The sequence below is a fragment of the Chlamydotis macqueenii genome, chromosome 3 (assembly GCF_036417535.1).
Source record: "Chlamydotis macqueenii isolate bChlMac1 chromosome 3, bChlMac1.mat, whole genome shotgun sequence".
Lineage (NCBI taxonomy): Eukaryota > Metazoa > Chordata > Aves > Otidiformes > Otididae > Chlamydotis > Chlamydotis macqueenii.
In genome coordinates this window covers 84,134,125-84,154,012 of record NC_141558.1, presented here as the reverse complement: position 1 = coordinate 84,154,012, position 19,888 = coordinate 84,134,125, and the positions used below count along the sequence as shown (strand labels likewise).

The 19,888-nt window shown below is 45.9% G+C and overlaps 1 protein-coding gene across 4 annotated transcripts in view; it reads right to left on the bottom strand.

Moving 5' to 3' along the window:
- The window catches only part of LOC104481868 (uncharacterized), a 57,851-nt gene that overhangs the window by 13,272 nt on the left and 24,691 nt on the right, over positions 1-19,888 (bottom strand). The gene's annotated exons all lie outside the window — the stretch shown is intronic.

Here is a 19,888-nt window from a genome sequence, read left to right as displayed (position 1 = left end):
CTGCCCTAAAGCAAGTGAATTTATCTTCGTTTTATGAAGAAAAAAAAGTCTATTTAAATTAAATGTGGATGTTCTCATTATTTAACAGTTATTTTCATTATGTTTATTTACTTAGAATTAAAAAAACAATGCAAAAAGCACCTGCCAACAGTCCTAAATCCCTTTGTCATATACGGTAAGAGCCATTAAAATTGTCATAATGTATGAAACACAAGTTAGCAAACAAGACAACCAGCAATTACTCTGTGTAACTACAGAAATAAACAGGTGAGTTGTAGCCCTATCCTGGTTCTGAGGCAGTGCTTTAGAAGTAGGCAAGTGAATAAGATCATTCTTTCCCCTCAAAAAAATTCCAAACAACAACTTAAAGGAGAAAAACAAGGCTTCCAGAGAGAACAGTTTTTCCATTAAAAATACTTCAACTACATTTTTCATAGTGAAAAACTGGGTGGTGGAGGCATGTCAGGAAGAAACTTCTCCATCAGCTTTTGAGAGAAATAATTGAACTTCCTAGCTCCTGACTGTTTTCTACCCTTTTCCAGTTGGAAAGCTGTGTGAAGTGTGGGAAAACACCCCCCTCACACAATTGAACAAAGCAACTAGAGTGTTTTTCAGATTAAGTTCTTAGCACAGACGACCTGTGGAAAGATATCCAACCATCTTACCAATATGGACAGAAAACAGTGAGACCTTTCTACTTCCTCTCTCCTTTTGTTTGTATCCTTCCTGCCTTTTCCAGTAGAAGACAAGATTAAAGCACCACAGTAAAAGGAGCCTCAGAAACTCAAAAAGCTTAAAAAAAAAAAACAACAAAAACCCCAAGTACACAAACAAATCTCCAGAAACAGGGGGGAAAAAAGAGAAATCCCCAAAACTGAAAACAGTGCTCGGGTGAAAGTACATATTATTCTTCCAGTTCCCCTCTCCCAGGGGCGGGGCAGAAGTCCCACTCCTCCATCACCTCCTGTCATTCTACACCCCATGAGCATGTCTTTGCAGTGCCAATCCACACAGCTGTGCCAAACTTGGAGAGGAGGCTGGAGACCCACCCACCTTTTCTACATGCACCAGCCTCTTGGATGTAAAACCCAGCCTCCAGCACACTCACAGCCCACTTACATACCTGGAAAAAGAGACAGGCACTGCAGCAAGTCTTGAAACTTGCACGTGGGTAGTTTGGGGCCTGAGGAAAGTGCATTTCACTGTCCAGGCATGCAAGGGGAAAAAGGGAGGTGCTGCAAGGATTTTGACCTTTTTCTCTTAATTCTTTTGCAGGTGAATCCTAACATTGCCTTTGTTATTCAAAGGACTCAACAGTAGCCATGCCAGATGCCTCCACTCCCAGGTCTGATCTGGCAGCACAGGCTGCCGTGTTAATGCAGCCCCAAGGTTTCTAACCTAAAAGGAATCCAGCAGGTCTTTGCACAAACCAGTTAGGAGGCAAAGGGAACTGCCGAACTGAACTAACCAGAGACCATGCTGTCCAACTAAGCAAGTAATTCTCCGGGAATTCCCATAAAATAACACGGGGCTCTGTTCCCAGCCAGGCTGCAAGGCAGTTATTGTCAGATTGGTATTTACTGTGAGGCTCCTGCCTTTCTTAAGACCCTCTGCAACCACACAGTGAAAAAGACTGAGCAGGAAGGAGAAGGTGGTAAGGCTGACAAACCCCAGGGGTGCAGGGAAGGGCAAAGTGAGGAGCTGTGAGGTCTTGCAAATATTGGTCTCTCTGCAAGCTTTTCTTCTAGACTGCTGTGAAATGTTGGCTGGTAGGTATGAAGAAGGATAAGCTAGATAGCTCAAGCCACAAACCCATTGGTGTGATAAAATGTGCAAGACAAAGTAGAGTCAAGCAATGAAAGTAAGAATCAGGACTCCTTATTTCAAGCCACATCCTCTGGGGGAAAAGCGCTGTTTCAGCAGGACATACCCTGCTGTATTCCATTTGACTGCAAACTACGTGGCTTTGGGCAAGACTCTCCGCTCTTCTGTGCTGCTGTAAAGCTGAGCTCTACAGGGGTACTTGACTGATCCCCCAAGGATGGAGCAAGGCTGTGACATCAAATTCCACAGTGCTTTAGTAGGACCATGGCATCCCTCTGCTGAAAGGGGAAAGGTATCTTTAAACAAAACTCTGTTGGCTGGGGAGCAAGTACACCACTTTACAGCACAGCCCAGCATAATCCAATATTTAGCAAGGTCCCATCCACAGATTCTCCACTGGGGTGCAACAAAAGACATTATTTCCCAACTACAAATTAGCAGAGGCAGCAAGACCTTAAATTTACTCATCCTCGCCTTCCATTAAAACACATAGGAAAGATAGAGACAGCAATTACAAGAAGACAACAAAGACTGACTGAAAAGTTTGAACTAGCCTGTGGGTGGATGGACAACCAGTCAGGCTCCACCAAGAAGAATTCAAGGGCTCAGCTGTATCCCAAGTCCTACGCTTCTGGCAGAAAACAGAGGTGATCTTTTATCGAAGCTGTTGTGATAAGCTTTAATCTTATGGAGATCTTACCACCATTTGCACTATTGCTACAGTTCAAAGAAGTTGCATTGTGCAGCAAGAGCAGGATGCCCTACATAACAGTTTTTGTTAGTTAGCAGCAATCCCTGGTGTGTCTTTTGATGGACTTAGAAAAATCAAAACATGACATCCCCTCATCTGCAGACTGTAGAACTGAAGCAAAAACCTCAGCAGAGGAAGCTCTCTGGAACTACTGGGTTTTCCTGCTTACTCTTAGCCTGGAAGTGGAGCAAGGCCACTTGTGCTGCATTCTTCCAGCTTCACTGCAAGGGTCCAAGATAATCTGAAGAGATAAAACAGAGGGAGGGACAGAGAGCAAGCCAGCTACATGATCCTGCCGTTGAGGATGAATAAATAGAAAGTCAGTTATTGAATGTTGTTCTATCTAATCAAATTGCTTCCACCAGACTTGCAGCCACACGCTCTCTGCACCCAGCACAGTAAAGCCATGCTTTACAAAAAGTCAGTCAACCATCTTTGTATGGTTTTCCATCACTCAGTTTTCCCTTTCCTCACCAAACCTAAGCACAGAGTTTCGGATGAGGAAGCTAAAACACAGTGCTGCCTAGCAACAGCCAGGGACTTTCCATGGCAGCCTGTCCTCATCTTCCTCTGGAGACCTCCACCTCATAAGCCAGCCACGACATGCAGCAACTCATTAACTCCTATTTACATAGACACAAGGCAGAGCTGAAATAACATTTGACTACATGATTTGCAGTAGCCTAAAGCCAGGGGGAATGACCTATAAGAAAGGTGACACATTCAGTTTAGTAACTCCAGGATTATTCCTAACTACTAGGCCAATCTGGAAGTGCAGTTTTATTTCCTTGAGTTTTTGGGAGCTATGACAAGGAGAAAAGCAGAGATTTGACAAAGGTCATGGAGAATATTAGTAGCAGAGCTGAGAATAAACTGTAGAGTTTAGTTTGAGACTTTCTTCCACCTGTAGAAAAGAAAATGGAAGATAAAGAGGTGCTATCTGTCCTCAGTCTCCTATTTCAGTTAAAAAGTCCCTCCTGTTGGTCTCTGACAGAACTGCTGGCATCAGAGTTGAAACCTACAACTTGGGAACATTATTATTCACATGAAGAAAAGTTTGTTTTCTGATCTGCTGCAGCTTCTACTTAAAAGGAGGAAATGACAAGGCTAAGGAAGTGTGCAAAGTCTTTCTGAGGGCACAAGAGTTATACCTCACTCTAAAAACAAGGCCGAATTGGAATGTTTTAGGGTTAAACTCCCAGAAAACAGCAGAATCAGTTCAGCCTAAGAATCCTCCCACCAATCTCACTTCCTGTTACACAAATACTCTCTGCTCATAACCGAGTGACTCTCTCCGTCCTGGACCTGGATTCAAAAGAAAGTTGCAGGGACTGGAAAGAATCACTTCAAGGGTTACATATTTACTGAATGACATGCGGTAATGAACACCTAAACTGCACGTGTGGCTTTGCTGCACATCGCTGCCACATCAAAATACCACATGAATGGCGGAGATGAACCACCACCCCTGTTTCTCTCAGAGCACAGCCCTGTAATCCAGCCTTGCTTCAGGAGACAGCTCGAAGCAGCAGTGCCCCAAGTCCTCTAACACTGACTTGAGCAGTTCTGAATTAACCCAGACTGTAAGTGGTGCACTCATGTATTTGTTTATGCACACAAGCTACTGTATCCAGAACCATGGTATACAAATTGCATCATCCAGATGATTGTACGATATATTAACAAACAAAATATAAGTATTCTTAATGCAAGGTCATTCTAGGAATAGTGAAATCCTCAAGGAGGATGAATTTATGTCACACTACTGCAATTCAAAAGTAAGTATTTACAACTCTGGCAATGAAGAGCTTAAAGGCAGGCATCACAGCTTAATTTTCAAATATTTAAGAGTTTGAACAATCTCTTAAATCAGTATACAACGCAAAATATCAACTTGTATGTTAAAAAACAACTTTCATCTTACATCTGCTTTTTATATGCACATTTCTATTTTTAGAATGGTTTCGTTTTCACTGATTCCATAGGACAAAGCAACAGCTCTTTTGTCTACTGGCGTTTTTTTTAAAGTTATTGTTATTATTAATTTAATTTTATTATCTGGTTGTAGTTTTAAACCTAAGGGCCTGTCTAGAGTTGGGTGCAGTTTAACTACTACCACTTGTTTCAAACCAGTTTAGTTTGGTCATGTAAGAGCACAGGAACTCTTAGTTCAACTTAACTCCTCATCTGATTTACAGTAAATCAGCACACTTCATCAAATGCTACATACTGATATACAATCAGCTTGTTATGACTTAAGAATTTTGTAGGGATTTTAAGTTATCTAATTAAAAAATATTTCAAAATTTTAAAACAGTTTTTATTGAGTAACTGGGCTGTAACTTGATTCAAAGATCAGACTTTTAGAAGAAAGAGGAAACAGTACAATATGAGGAGAAACTGCACTCTAAGTAATAGCAGAAGGTTAATGTGAAGGGAGAAACCATGCCCAGTGATGCGATATCCATAAAGATAAAAAAACAACAGGAAGGCAGTGAAGTAACTCCATGGCCCACTAAGTAGAGGGCTGAAGAGGCCTCAACAAGATGCTTCTTGTGCCAGGGAGGTGACACAGATGCCAGTGTAGAAACAACACTGATGCAACGTCGCTGCTGGTGCACACGCCACACTGACCAGGGGAGCACGACACAATGGCCCTTCTCTCCTGGGAAGGTGTTTGAGAGCAAGGATCCTGCCTGACCTCCTTCCCTACCATCCCTGAGAGCCAGGTTTGGGCGCAGAGGAGCAGTGTTCCTCACCGCCCAGCTGCTGAGCAAAGCCTGCCCCAAGCATGCAGAGGGTTAAGGTGCAGGGCAGGGCTCAGCTGTAGCGCACGAGGTCAGGCGGCTGCACAAAGTGGCTATTGTGCAGCACACTGCGGCTGCAGGCTTCTGCTTGACCAAGTCCCACCTGCATCCCACCGCGTGGCACAGGGGTGGCAGGGGCAGGCGGCCCGCAACTGCTAGCCAACACGGAGCACGCAGGTGAACCAGTAGCAGCCTTGTGCTACCAACAAAGCAGGGTGTTTCAGATGGGCCATTTCTATAGCACAGGTTGAAATAAAGGAAGGGGATCAGCTAGCTGCCCCCAAAGGCAGCCCCAAAGGCTCCCACAAGCCAGGCATGAAGCCCTGCAAGGCCTCAGCCAGAGCTCAGCAGCGAGGCTGAAGCTTTCGGTGCCTCCCTGACCCAACAGCTCCAGGCTAAAACACTGTAGCCCAGAGCCCTCTGCTTTTGCAGACATCTCCCATCCAAGCAAGCGGTGCTCCGTGTCCAGACAGCAGAGCATGAGGGAGCCAGGCCGTGGCTCCTGTCCTTTCACCACGGTGGTGATGCTACTCTGCGTGGGCAAAGCCAGGTCTGCCCTCCCAAATCGTTTAGGAGGATAACAAGCAAGAAAACTTTTAAAGCTATTTTGTAGGCTGATTTTGGACCGAGTTTTTAGATTCCTTGGCACCAAGCAATGCTGCTAGGGCATGGGCATCAGCTCATAGTTCTGCAACTCAAAACCTGTAAGGAAAATTAGTAGGTCACAGTCTCCTCCTTACTGCTGTAAAGCTGAAACAGCTCCAGCTGACCTTACACCCCTGCCCCAAGCCAGGCTCGGGCTCCCAGGCACACATGACTTTAATCAGCAGAGAAAGAAGGGAGCCAGGCCTTCACAGCAATCACCTGAGGGTACTCAACATTTGAAATCGTACCCATGCAGCCCTCAGCCAGGGATGCCTCATGGACTTCGCACCCCTCAGCCCATCCATGTGCCAGACCTGGACACGAGCTCCCTGCCCAGCCCCTGCAGCAGCACAGCACCAAGGAGCTATAAACCACAGTTCTCATCTGTCACAGTCTGCAGACTGCTGCACCAGAGGTTAAACAGCCTCACAGCACTTTAAAATACAGACTAATTCAAGTGGTTTGGCCAGCAGTCCCCTCCTACAAAAACAAACCCCAGCATCTGAAGATAGTAAGTTGTGGTGATACTGTGGAATATCCTGAAAAGCCTCTGAACTCTTTAGAAAGTTATTTCTATTTCATGTTCAGTTGAATTAGTCATTAATGCTGTCATTTATCCTCAATCTGTCTGAAACCCCTGCAAAATATCAACACATTTGGTCTCTCAACACTGTCACAAAGGGCCCCCCTACCTCTATCAGACAGGAGAGCCTCTGTTTACCAGGCAGCACCTCTGCCAGCAAGTGCCATGAATCCACAGCTTCCATTTAGTGCAAACACTGACCACTTAGCACCTCTGGACAAGGCAGCAAAGAAAATGCTGCCTACTAAGTAATGACTGAGAATAAATTCAAATTAAAAAATAATTAAAAAATAATTAAAAAAAAAACAAAACAAAACAAAAACAAAACTAGACAAGACCTTACCAAAAAAGTAAACTGCAGGGACTTGCCCAGGATCACACATTCATGGACCATGAAAACCACAACTTCTGTGGTCACCAAAATCCCCTCCGACACAGAGTCAATTTGTCACCTCATTTTGTGCACTACTGGGAGGGGCTCAGCTGGCACTGCTGAAGAGAAATGGGTGAGAGCCTACAAATACAAAATGGCCCTGAACCACAGATGAGTCTTAACTGGCAGAATGGAAAGTCAATCCCATCTCTGAACAAACACAAGCCAGTCACATCTCAATACAGAAGGATGCGCAGGTGATCACTGCAGACTGGCACCAGGCTGCTGTGCCTGGTCGATGCCCACTACAGAAGAGTGTGATCTGAAACCTGGCCAGCAAGGTCTGCCACCTGGCAGAGCATCCAAATTCCCACTGCTCCCAAGACCCAGAGAGCAGGTAAAATTATTCAAATTACAGGCTGCTTTTTTTTAAGTTCTCCCTGCATATCACACTAGAGCCACAGGTAACGCAAACACAGCTATCTACTTACCTAGTTATAGTCTATGCAAACTTTCTGCCTGTCTGTAGGTGACTCTGGTTTTCTACTGCTCCTCTGTCATCTTTGTGGCATACAGTTTCCAGATATGCTTTGGATCTGTACAGAAGCCATGTGCCCCTGGGCACAGATAAAACAGGCTAGATTTGCCCTGGCACTTTCACCACAAGGTCTTTGATTTGAATTTGGGGACAGAAGAAGTGAACACTCTGTGTGGAGCATCTCTGGCTCAGCAGCCACTTCCCCTGCTGGTCTGGCAGAGTCAGAGTCTGCTGATCTGCAGGGTACATCAGATGGTTCATTTATTCACTCCTCGCCAACCCCAAATCCCTCGCTGAGTTTTCTTTAAGGCCTGGAAAAAATACATAGCTTCATTTGTGCAGGAAACAGACCTGACCAAAAACTCCAGCACCTGTGGAGTAACAAAAATATAAAGAAGGGGGAGGATTCATTAATTCCCTATCACTCATCTACATATGGCAAAGTTACCAAAGTTCAAATGCTGGGCTCACTGCTCCTGCTCACTAGAGCCTGGGAAGGGAGGAGGGGTCCAAAGGGACAGGGGGCATCTAGTTTCACAGCTGGCAGGCATGGTAACAGCTCCTGAGAAAAAGCTTACAACGCTTTTTATTCAGGGTTGCCAACATGACTGTTTCCTCTCTCTGTTCCTGGCCTTGGCCCCAAAGCTGTCCACAGGGAATGTCCAGTCTAGTCTAACGTATCATCTGATGTCTCTATAGTTTGTCTCACTTCTGCAGTCCCAGCCTAAGACTGGAAGCCCTGTCTTGGATGTGACTCCAAAGCCCTCCCTCCCCATGGACTCTCACCACAGGCAGAGCTAGGGCAGAAGGCACGCTGCCTCCTGTGGCTTTATCCCGTTCCCCTCAGCTCTGCTGCTGCAGCACATGGGAGATGGCAGTACGGGGGCTTCTTGAAACAAGCAGCCCCAGACACTTCCACCATTTTCTGTTTAAACGTTGTCCACAATGACACCAAGAAGGCATTAAGACATTAGCACAGGTCAGGCAATAAAGTAAACAGTTTCCTCTAAGCAGGAAGACACAGAGAGAGCTCTGAAAGTCTCTGTATACACCAGGAAAGAAAAAAAAAAAACAAACGTAAAAATCAGTGAAAGGTACAGGCTCTTATGAGCTGTGATATTACAGGGACACAAAGAGGAAGAGAATCCACAGATGGCTGCTCCAAACCCCAAGGACATAGGCACTACCAGAGAGTGTGCCAGATTACCTTCACACCATCCTTGGCTAACTGAAAAAACCACAAGACCCTCCAAAGGCTCTGTGCAAGCCACCAGGACTCATGCATACCAGCCAGAAAGTGAACAGCCTAGGCAGACGGGGCACCAGATTTCCAAAAGAGACTGTATGCTCGCACAGGTTCGCCCCAGCAGATGAAAGGATAGCTGTACATATGGAAGGCAAAAGGAAAAAAAAAAGCCAGCTCAAAATTGTTTAAAGTCTAGATTTTTAAGCCAATTTCTTCTTGGTTTTGAGCCAATCAGAGTGTTTTAGATGGTGATATCAAGTGTTTAAGGTTAAAGGTATAAATTCTTGGCCCTGAATGCCTGTTTGTCAGCCCAAAAACCTGCCCTAAAGGGTATAGTTAGCACAAGGGACTTTTCACGAGGTATAAAACCCACACTGTATCTACCTAATCCATCACGGAAAACGTCCAGTGGAGATCAATGGGTTTGTCTAGGGAGAACCTGGAATATGCACCATTTCAGCAGAGTCTTAGCCAGAGGGTTTTTTTTCAGTGGAGCTTCTAAAAAAATAGAGCAACATGGGGTAATACTCATTGCACTAAATGAGGAAAGGATTTTTTATGGCATTTTTCAGGCTGTGGAAGAAGCATTGCCTGTTCTTCACATGAGAAACCTCAAAAGGTGACTCTAAATCACCTCCCACTCTCTCTCCAGCTGATTGCAAAGGATGCTACCCCATGGGAACCCTTGCCTTGGGTTCAGGTGATGCTACTAGGAGCACTTACACAGGCAACTTCAAGCAGAAAACACGTAAAGCCGCATCTTCAGATGAGAACTTGGATTTGTGGACAGTGAAGAAACTTTGAAAAAACGAAATGCAGACTGACTGCATAAACAGCTCTGGGAAGGCAAAACAAGCAAACAAGCACCCCGAGCCCTGGGGCTTGCTCAGGCTCCACAGAGTCTGAACACAGGGCACAGAATCCTGGTCCTTCTCCTCCCAAGACACACACACGTGTACACGTCATGTCTGCACAGCCTTGCAGCATATTTGAGCATCTTCTCCTTTCACATGACTATGCCTATTTGTGAGATCCCATTTATTTGCCTGAGCACATGAAAATAATTTTACATAAACAAGCACCGTATTAGAAATTACGGACCATAAGATGATTAACAAACCAGAGAGATAATTTTTTGTCTTCAAATAAACATCTGTGAAGTGGGATAGTAGAATATTAACCACCACAGAGAGGAATGATGACATAACCCAACCGTTCCTGCATTCCCCATCCTACCACCTATTTGTCCCTCTGCTCCCCCACCCCACTGAGCCTCACATACACGTTAGTGACAAGGGAACATGCTGAAGTGGCTGGCTAGCTAATAGGATAAAGGCCTCTTGCTCCAGGGAGCTAATCCATTTATGTAGCACATAACTAACCACTGGGCTCGGAGAACGTTCTCTTATGTCCACATACAGCAGTGCCTGCCCACACCTGCCTCACAGCACAACGCTGCACAGCACACGGGGCCTGAAGTGGTGTTTGCAGATTGAAGGTCAGAGCTTCTGATGGTGTTTGACCTACCAACTCTGAAAGGGCCAGCCTAAGCCTGTACCCACGTGAACAGCTTGCAAGGATTTCAGGGGAGCCAGTATCTCCTGCCTCATGCTTTGTCCTTCCTCCTCAGTAGGTATATGGTTCTCTTCAGTGCTGGTGATCAGCACTCGTGGATTCTGATACCCTGTTGCATTCCCTTTGTTCACATCCTCATAGCTGCAAGCAGCTCAAGATGGCACAGAAGCTGGTCCAGGGAAGCCTCCCTGATGTGAGAAGCAAGACAACCAATTCGGCAAACAGTGCTTTTCCCTGGACATTCAACACACTGAACTTCCACATCTCCACTTCTCCATGGGTGCCAGCACAGGATACACGTTACTCCTGACAACTATTGGAACCTCTTCTACACAAGAGCAGTGATGTGCCAGCTCAGAGCCAGAAGCAGGCCACGACCCTTCTAAACAGGTGTTAGGCAAGCACGGCAACCTTTAGAGCTCTGCCCAAAGAGCTAGCTGGAGAACTGCTGACCTTATGTATGCGACTCCATTGTCTGCGTCAAGATTCATGTTACAAACAGTTGAAGTAAACCTTCAACTCAATGGCCTGTAAGATCCGTATCAGAGCCTGTATAACATTTACACATCATAATACACATATCAATTTTAACACATAAATCATTTCAGTGTTTTTTTTTTTTTTCAATTTGGCTCATCTCATGCTTGTGAAATGGTCATGTCCTAGAACCAAGAGGGCTTGTTCACCCACCACACTGGAAAAGGGCAAAAGTTTAGACCATCTCATTAAAAGAAGAAAGAGCAGAGTACAAAGGCAGACCTGAACGTCTCACTGCCAAGTTCATTAAGATCCTCTATGCAGAGAAAGGTTGATAATAAAAGCAAAAATTTATACCACATTTATATGGATAGTTTTGAGGGTGTTTGAGTGATTTGGATGCTTGCATCTGGAAAGCAAATGAATCAGTATCTCAACTCAGTACAGAGATGAGATACAATGCACCAAGCAACACAGGCAAGTCTCACAGTTGCGCAGCAGTTACTAACGCTTTCTACTTCTAACCCTACCAGCAGCTACATCATGAAATAGCAGTATAATTTTTTTCAGCTTCTGTGGTTTACCATTTCACTCATCCCTAGGGTGTCTCCATAGGCTCTTTAGCATAACTGCCCATAGTAAAAGAGTCTGCAAATGCAGATGGGAAGAATTAGCACATCAAAAATGCCTTTCACACTTCTTGTAGCAGTCAGACTTGAAAAGAACATTAGGTGTATGATGAAAGAAAAGATACAAGAATAGTAAAAATGTGTCATTCTAGAAGTCTCTCTGCTCAAAAAACATTTTCCAAGAGTACCACTTCCACTGCTCGTAATTACACTCATTCCTCAAACAACACTTAGAAACTAACAGAGCTGGCCGTGTTATTCAGAGGATGACAGGAAATTCTATCAAGTTGAAAACAAGTTAAGAGCTTGATTTGACAGCACACCAAATTCAGAACTACAATGAAAATACGCATATCATGAACTAACTGTGCTATTTCAACCAGAGCTCTGAACAAAGCACCACAGCTTGGGTTTCAAGACTTACATTAAGGTATACTCAATACACAGTCTTATCTAGCCCGGTACAACATGTGCTTGCGTGAGGCTTGTCTGCCTTTCCTGCACATACAGCAAACAATGGTGCTAACAGACTTTCCTGGACAAACCCAGGGCATTCCCTGACCTGTGGCAGTTTCCCCAGATGCAAACCACATCGCCTGGAACATAACAAGTAATGGGTTTACTGCAGTAAGAAAACCAGACATCTGACTGGCTCCATTTTAAGGATATTTCTACCTGTACTAGGAACTGCACAGATCCACTAGTTTCGCAATTTAGAAAATGATTTGTTAAACTGTTCCTTGTTTCTTAATCGTATTGTACCCGCATATCATCACGCCAGAGCCTACAGGAGTGTCTGAAGAGCCTCTGAGACAATATGCAAGATAGGGAGTTCCTAAAGTCTCCACAGGTAGGCAATAGTCTTATCTATGCTGTCAAAAATTAGCATGCTTACAATAAGCTTGGAAAATGATTGAGGGATTTACCCTTTGTATAACTGTGCAACCTATTTTTTCCATAATCAAACACATCAAGGTGAAATTATCGCTTGCAAAGATATGCCAAGATTTCAACACACAAGCACATTTTTAGAATTAAAAATAGTTTTCCCTAGTGTAGACATGACCACAGACTTCTCATTTACATTAAGCTCCTAACACTCTAGAGGATACTCAGTTTTGCAAATTCATTCCTATGGAAATTGCTTTGCCTGAGCAAGCAAAGTCCAACAGGAGACTGAAAAGATTATTTTCAATGCGGAAAACCAGCAAATGTAATAAGAGTTTTCTTAAGTATCTTCATTTGTGCTTTTTAAAATTTACCTGTGGCCCCCAGGACACCTATGCTTTTGAAACCTTGAATTTAGAAAAAAAATGTAATTATATGGTTTTGGCTTGGAGAAGGAAGGTTCATTGCTGACTTACTAGTCGTCATGTCCTCAAAACCAACTGGCACTCAACAAGAAGTGTGTACCTGGGAACACAGCTCTGGAGAAGGACAGGGAGTTTTAGAGGTGAATCTTCTCTGGTTTACCTCAGTCTCCATCTACATAAGAAGCAGATGCTTCTCTTGAGTGCCTCCTCCTGTGAGATGAGCTGTGGACTAATGCCTAAAACTCCCATAGACATCAACAGGCTGAAAGAAAGCATGAGCAGAGCTCAGCAGTGCAGTTCTCATGTGAGCCAACAAAGGAGAGCCTATTCAGAGCTCAGGCAGAAAATCAGAGCTAAACCCCAGCCCATGCCAAGGACAGCTGTGCTGTTGACAGCCAGGCTGGCTATTCTACCATGCCAAAGCTTGTCTCAAAACCAGTATTTCCTAGAGTGTTTACTCTAGTCACGGGCTTGGCCTTAAAAGCTCAGCCAGCTTCTGCCCATTGAACAGTAATAGTTGCTGTGTTTTCAACTCTCAGACATGCTCCAGGACAAGCTGCTTGCTTTCAGTCTGTGGTGGCAAAACTGGAGCACAAACACCCAGCATTGATAGTTAATCTGCACCATCACGTGACCACCCTGCTTCTGCTGTTTCCAAACCTGCACTACCACCTCCCTCCTTCCCTCTCACTCACAGGCACTGCCCCATGGGGAGACTACAGGGTGCAAAGTACACCTGCATCACCTCTCAAACACCAGTGCCATGCCAGGCTGGACCAGGAAGGTGTCCTACTTCAGAGATGTGGGGCTGCCAACAGAAAGTACCATCACTTCTGTGTAGTGCTTTGAAAAAAAAATCTCTTACCATCTGACCTTTAAGCAGTAGCAGCCCCTGTTATCTTGTGGGTGCTGACTTCTAAGAGACCGGTCACTTGTGTAAGTGGGAATTCAACGCTTGGTGGTCATGGTAGGGTAGGAAGAAAAGAAAAAGCCTAACCTATCTCTTCTGCTCATTTGAGTTTATTAATCTATATAGTCAGAAAACTGCCACCACCTTCACACTCTTTGGACTATATGAGGAATAACCAGCTTGGTTCTAAATAGCCATTTACCCTTTGCAGTCTCCTCAAGCTCATCTCACTGATCCTGCAAAGTAGTAAACTGTAAGGCTTTCTCCTTTTCAGAGGCTGCCACCATAAGCAAAAGATCTAACTTCTTACGCTTGAAGAGAGATCTATTTATCTGCAGACCAAATACGACATGGGCAGTTGACAGCATATGGTGAAGCCGCCTGCAAACTCCTTTTCTCCCCAGGCAACAATGAGATATTTGTATCACAAAGAGCCACATGCTGAGGGAGGAGTGGGAAGGAAAATGTACCAGGCCAACTCCACAGCCACACTGGGACCCAACCCAGGCAGCCCTTCTACTCCAGACACACCAAGCCAGTGAGGACAGCCCAGCCCTACTCCAGAGGACAGCACTGTAGAGAAGGTCCTGACCTTCATTTCCAAGCAATGCCTACTAACTGGTCTTGCTGGAAAGTATGAACAGGTTGCAGCAAAACTTCTTAATCTGCCAGGTCCTTGAGGCTACTTGGGTTGAATTCAGAGTGGGAAAGAGAACGTGCCAGCACTATCCTACTGTACTGTGTCAAAACAAGAAACAAAATACCCTTTGGAAAACCTTCTTCAAAAAGGACCTGCAACCGCTAACACAGAAGAGACAGAACAGGGATATGCTGCAGGATGGCCACCCTTGGGTATCCAATGCAGTGCCCATCCTGTGACTGCCATTCACCCCACCTCAAATCCCATTTTAACTAGTTGTGTTGTAGCTGCAGTTAGTATCTCTGGGTTTTGCTGAGTGCTTTTTGTGGCTTGCTAGCAGCCCACCATAAACCACTGTCAGTAGATACGGGAGACTGGGATTTTCCTTCTGCTAGTTCAGTAGGACTTATTATCTCTGGTGCTTTGAGAAAAATGCTCAAGTGGTCAAGACCCCAGCCTTGTCCATTCACATGCAGAGATTCTGACAGTCACTTTCAGGTGGGGAACATCTTCCTTCCCCCTCGCACACAAATTTGCTCCCTCTAGGCTTACCTACCTCAAGAGTTCAAGCCTCACACAGTGTCACCAGCACCACTCAGGACCCTAAGTAACATCCCAAGGACACATGCCAGTGGTGCCCATATGCCCATTTGATCTCCTCTCTCTGGTCTGCAGCCAAAGAATCAGCTTTAATCTAATACCTTCTTACCAGGCTTTAGAGCTTAGAGAAAAAAAGAAAGACAGCAGGGTTGGGAAGGTAGCCAGCAAGTCTGCCAATCTAAATGATAAGCCATTGGCTTTAACCTCAGGCTCATAATTTACTGCCACTCGTGCCAGGTGCTATTATTGTCCCTTTGGGACTCTTAATACAACAAAATCACTCTCTCTAGCTCTGTCTCTACCCATTCTTACCTTTCTCTTCCCCTTCCTCTCCCAGAGATCTCTTGCCTTCAACACATATGCTCCCAAACTTCAGCCACATCTCATTTCCTTCCCTCATCTTCCTTTTCCTTAACCAAGCTCTTTGGTGCACTCCAAACCACCCTAACCAGCCTAATCTCCACTTTCTTTCATAATTCAAAGCAGCACCTCAAGTAACCAGGTTTCAAATGTTTCAGCAGATGTTGCAGCTACTGCCTCACACTTGGAGTCAGCCCAGATGGTACTTAGGTCCCATGGTAGTCCAAATAGCTATATTCACCAACGTGCAAGCTCCCAGGAAAAGAAGACAAAGTTACATGGCCAGATACCCGGTGGGGAAATATATATATATATTTATTTATTTATTTATATATTTCCACACAAAAGCACTTGTATAGCAGCTCACTTGTCCATCTCCCCCTTGAACTGCTGCCCTTTCGCATGTGTTACAAAGCAGATCAAATATGCACTCAGGCAAAACAAGGAAGGAAGGAAGGAAGGAAGGAAGGGATTAAGGGAGAAAAGCAGAAGTGTCTGGCCCTAGGAATGGACAAGCCAACACACTCAATGCCAGGGCTGACACAATGGTGAAGGAGGTCCAAGGAGAGATGTGTGATCAGAATGAAAGTCTGCTAGCAGTACACCTGAAAGGTCAACAAATGTCATGGAGGCAGAACAAAATTGGAGCAGACTTGCTCAGAAGTTAATTCTGTATTTCAACAGTATACAGACAATACAGATCTTTATGGAGAAGCTGTTGATGTACAGGCTGGATGAACAGCTAGTGAGACGAACTGAAAACTGGGTGAACAGCTGAGCTCAGAGATTTGTGATCAATGGCACTGTCATGGTTTAGACCCAGCAAGCAGCTAAGCACCATGCAGCTGCTCACTCACCCTCCCCTCTCCCCAAGCAGATGAGGGAGAGAAAAATATAACGAAAAGGCTTGTGAGTCGAGATAAGGACAGGGAGAGATTTTTCAGCAATTACATTCACAGGCAAAACAGACTCTATCTGGGAAAAATTAATTTATTAATTAATACTCAAAGCCAGGGTAGGATAATAAGAAACAAACAAACAAACAAAAAAGTCTCAAAAACACCTTCCTTCCAGCCCTCCCCTCTTCCCAGGCCTAACTTTACTCCTAATTTCTCTATCTCCTCCCTTGCAGCAGTGCAGGGGGATGGGGAATGGGGCTTGCAGTCAGTTAATCACACGTCGTTTCTGCCGCTCCTTCCTCCTCAGGTCTCTCCCACGAGAGACAGTCCTCCACAAACTTTTCCAACATGAGCCCTTCCCACGGGCTGCAGTTCTTCACAAACTACCCCAGTGTGGGTCCCTTCCATGGGGTGCAGTCTTTCAGGAACGGACTGCTCCAGCATGGGCCCTCCACATGTCCACACATCCTGCCAGCAAACCTGCTCCAGCATGGGCTCCTCTCTCCATGGGTCCACAAGTCCTGCCAGCAGCCTGCTCCAGCTCAGGCTCCCCACAGGGTCACAGCCTCCTTTGAGCATCTGGCTTGCTCCAGCATGGGGTCCTCCACGGGCTGCAGCTGGACCTCTTCTCCATCATGGACCTCCATGGGCTGCAAGGGAACAGCGTGCCTCACCACAGTCTTCACCATGGGCTGCAGGGAAATCTCTGCTCCAGCACCTGGAGCACCTCCTCAGCCTCCTTCACTGACCTTGGTGTCTGCAGAGTTGTTCCTCTCACATTCTCATTCCTCTCTCCTCTGGCTGCTGTTCCACTGTAGCCCCCCTGCTACAAAAACCTTGCCGTGCAAACCCAATATAAGCACAAAGCCTATTTGGAGGCCAGCAATTAGTGATGTACCCCAGGGATCAATACTGGATCCAGTCCTGTTCAATATCTTCATTAATGATTTGAATGATGGGACAGAGTGTACCCTCAGCAAGTCTGCTGATGACACAAATCTGGGAGGAGCGACCAATACATCAGAGGGTTGTGTTGTCATCCAGAGGCACCTCAACAGGCTGGAGAAATGGGCTGACAGGAACCATATGAAGTTCAACAAGTGCAAAGTCCTGCACGCGGGGAGGAACAACCCCAAGCAGAAGTACACGCTGGGGGCCACGCAGCTGTAAAGAAGCTTTGCAGAAAAGGATCTGGGAGTCCTGGTGGACACCAGATGGAACATAAGCCAGCAGCGTGCCCTTGCTGCGAAGGTGAATGGTATCCTTGGCTGCATCAGAAGGAATATTGCCAGCTGGTTGAGGGAGGTGATCCTTTCCTTCTACTCTGCACTGGTGAGGTCACACCTGAGTACTGGGTCCAGTTCTGTGCTCTCCAGTACAAGAGAGACATGGAGCTACTGGAGAGAGTCAGCAAAGGGCCAGTGAGATCATTAAGGGATTGGAGCATCTCTCCTGTGAGGAGGGGCTGAGAGAGCTGGGACTGTTTAGCCTGGAGAAGGGAAAGCTCAGGAAGGATCTTACCTTTGTGTACAAATATCTGAAGGGAGGATGGGGCCTGGTGCTTTTCAGTGGTGCCCAGTGCCAGGACCAGGGGCAACGGGCACAAACTGAAACACAGAAGAATGTTCCCTCTGAACACTGGTAAACACTTTTACTGTGAGGGTGACCGAGCACTGGCAACTGGGTGTAAGTTGCCCAGGGAGGTTGCAGAGTCTCCATCTTTGGAGATATTCAAAAGCCATTTGGACATCTTACTGGGCAACTGGCTCCAGGTGACCCTACTTGAGCAGAGGGGTTGGACAAGATGACCTCCAGAGGTCCTTTACAACCTCAACCATTCTGTGACAATAATCTCTGTCATGTTGATTGACGCTGAAAGCTTAGGAACAGGACTAGATTATCCTACCTGCCTTGCCCTTGGCATTTACGAGCTGGCACCATGGCAGCAGGTGAGCCTTACCGTCAGTGAAGCTAAGACACAGTTAACTCACTTGCCTCCTTCAGGAAAGAACAGGAAATTATTACCCTTTCTAGGAAGCAGCTAGGCCAAGTTCTACATGGGTTATGGCTCTCTTATGCTCTGATTCATACAGCCCTGGCAGCACACAGGCACTTCCATTACAGCATGTTTTTCCGTGGATTAGATAACCATCCGGGGAACACTTAGAGGACACAGAGAAAGAGATGGAGATATCTGCTGCCTGGCAGAGTCATAATTGTCTGCTTGGGGAGGGTGGGGTTCCTTATGCCTTCCCTCACTACTGATTCGCTATCTCCCAGGTGGCACCCTTCCTTCCCACCCTCCTTCTCTCTGCCACTGTCAGACTACAAATGCCTTAATCAGCAAACCAGACATCAGCTGGGTGGCACTGAGCCAAAGAGTCTCTATAACAGACATCAAACCAAAAGAGAACATCTCCTCAGCTCCTCCAAAGGCACACAGAATGAGACACCTCTACCATGCCCCATCACCCACTCATGCAGAAGGTGTCTAGAGTGCCAGAGCCCCCATGCCACAGCACTACCTCCTCGCAGGCAAGTAGACCAGACAATCTAATCAATCATTTTCAGCCCCAAACTTTCTCATGCTAGGATTGCCTCACAACAGCCAGGCATAGCATTTGTTTTGCTGGCTACTTCAGTGCCAAATGCTGGCAGGGGTGAGATAGACAGGGGCTTATGTGCCAGAGGAACAGCTGCTGTAGAATATTTTCTGGGGGTGAAAATAAAAGCAAAATTGCCGGAGGTTACCAGAAGCAGGATTTCTCATTCTGTAATGGTGCAATTGGTTCTGCAACAGTTTCCTTATTATATTGCTTCAACAAGCACTCTACAGCACCCAGGGACAAAGAACTGCTATGGCCCAACTTCTCACACCTGGGAGAGAAAAGTTCTGGCACTGGGCCCCTCAGGAAATGGTGTAAGCTATTATGCTCAGCACAGGCCCCTGAACTCCGCTAAATCACTCTGGAGAGCAAGGCCCAGGGCACAGACAGCGATGAAACTACCACCAGGACCAGCAGTGGGTTTTCCAGCACCCCCTCGGCATAGAGGCAAGCTCAAGACAGGCAGCCAGATGATAACAATTTTCAGGAACTGACAAGGCCTGGATTCAAGTGAGAGGCTGAGAGGTGAAAAGGACTCACCAGCTCACACGTTCTCGGTCTGGAAGCTATTTGTCAAGTCCTGGAGAGACAGGCAAGGGCAAAGCGCAGCTGTGCTAAGGATATGGAAATCTCACCCTGGAGCCATTAGCAGCCCAAAGCTCAGACCCCAGCATATCAAGGGTCACACACTGCTCCTTGGTCATGTGTGGCGAGTGCCATGCTGCAGTCTCTGCACAGCCAGTATCAGCCCAAAGAAAGCTTTCAGTGCCAATTGCCCTGCCAGGCCCAGCCCAACCAAAATGTCAACATTCAGATATTCAGCAGAAAGACTGTTGGGCTTGATAATACACAGCTAAGCCCAGATCAGGGTTCACACTGTATGCAGGCCACTTTTAGTGTCAGGCCAAGACAAAGTTCCACTCACCCATCCTGCACTGAAACTACTCACTCATGAAAGGGGTGCAGTGTCTATAGTGAGAAATCCAAATGTTAGAACAGGATGTGTTTTTTCTCTTCTGTGCTGGCCTTTTTCATCTTAGCATCTCAAAGAATTTTAAATGATGCATTAAGCCTCCATAAGACAACGGTATTGATATTATCTACTCACATGC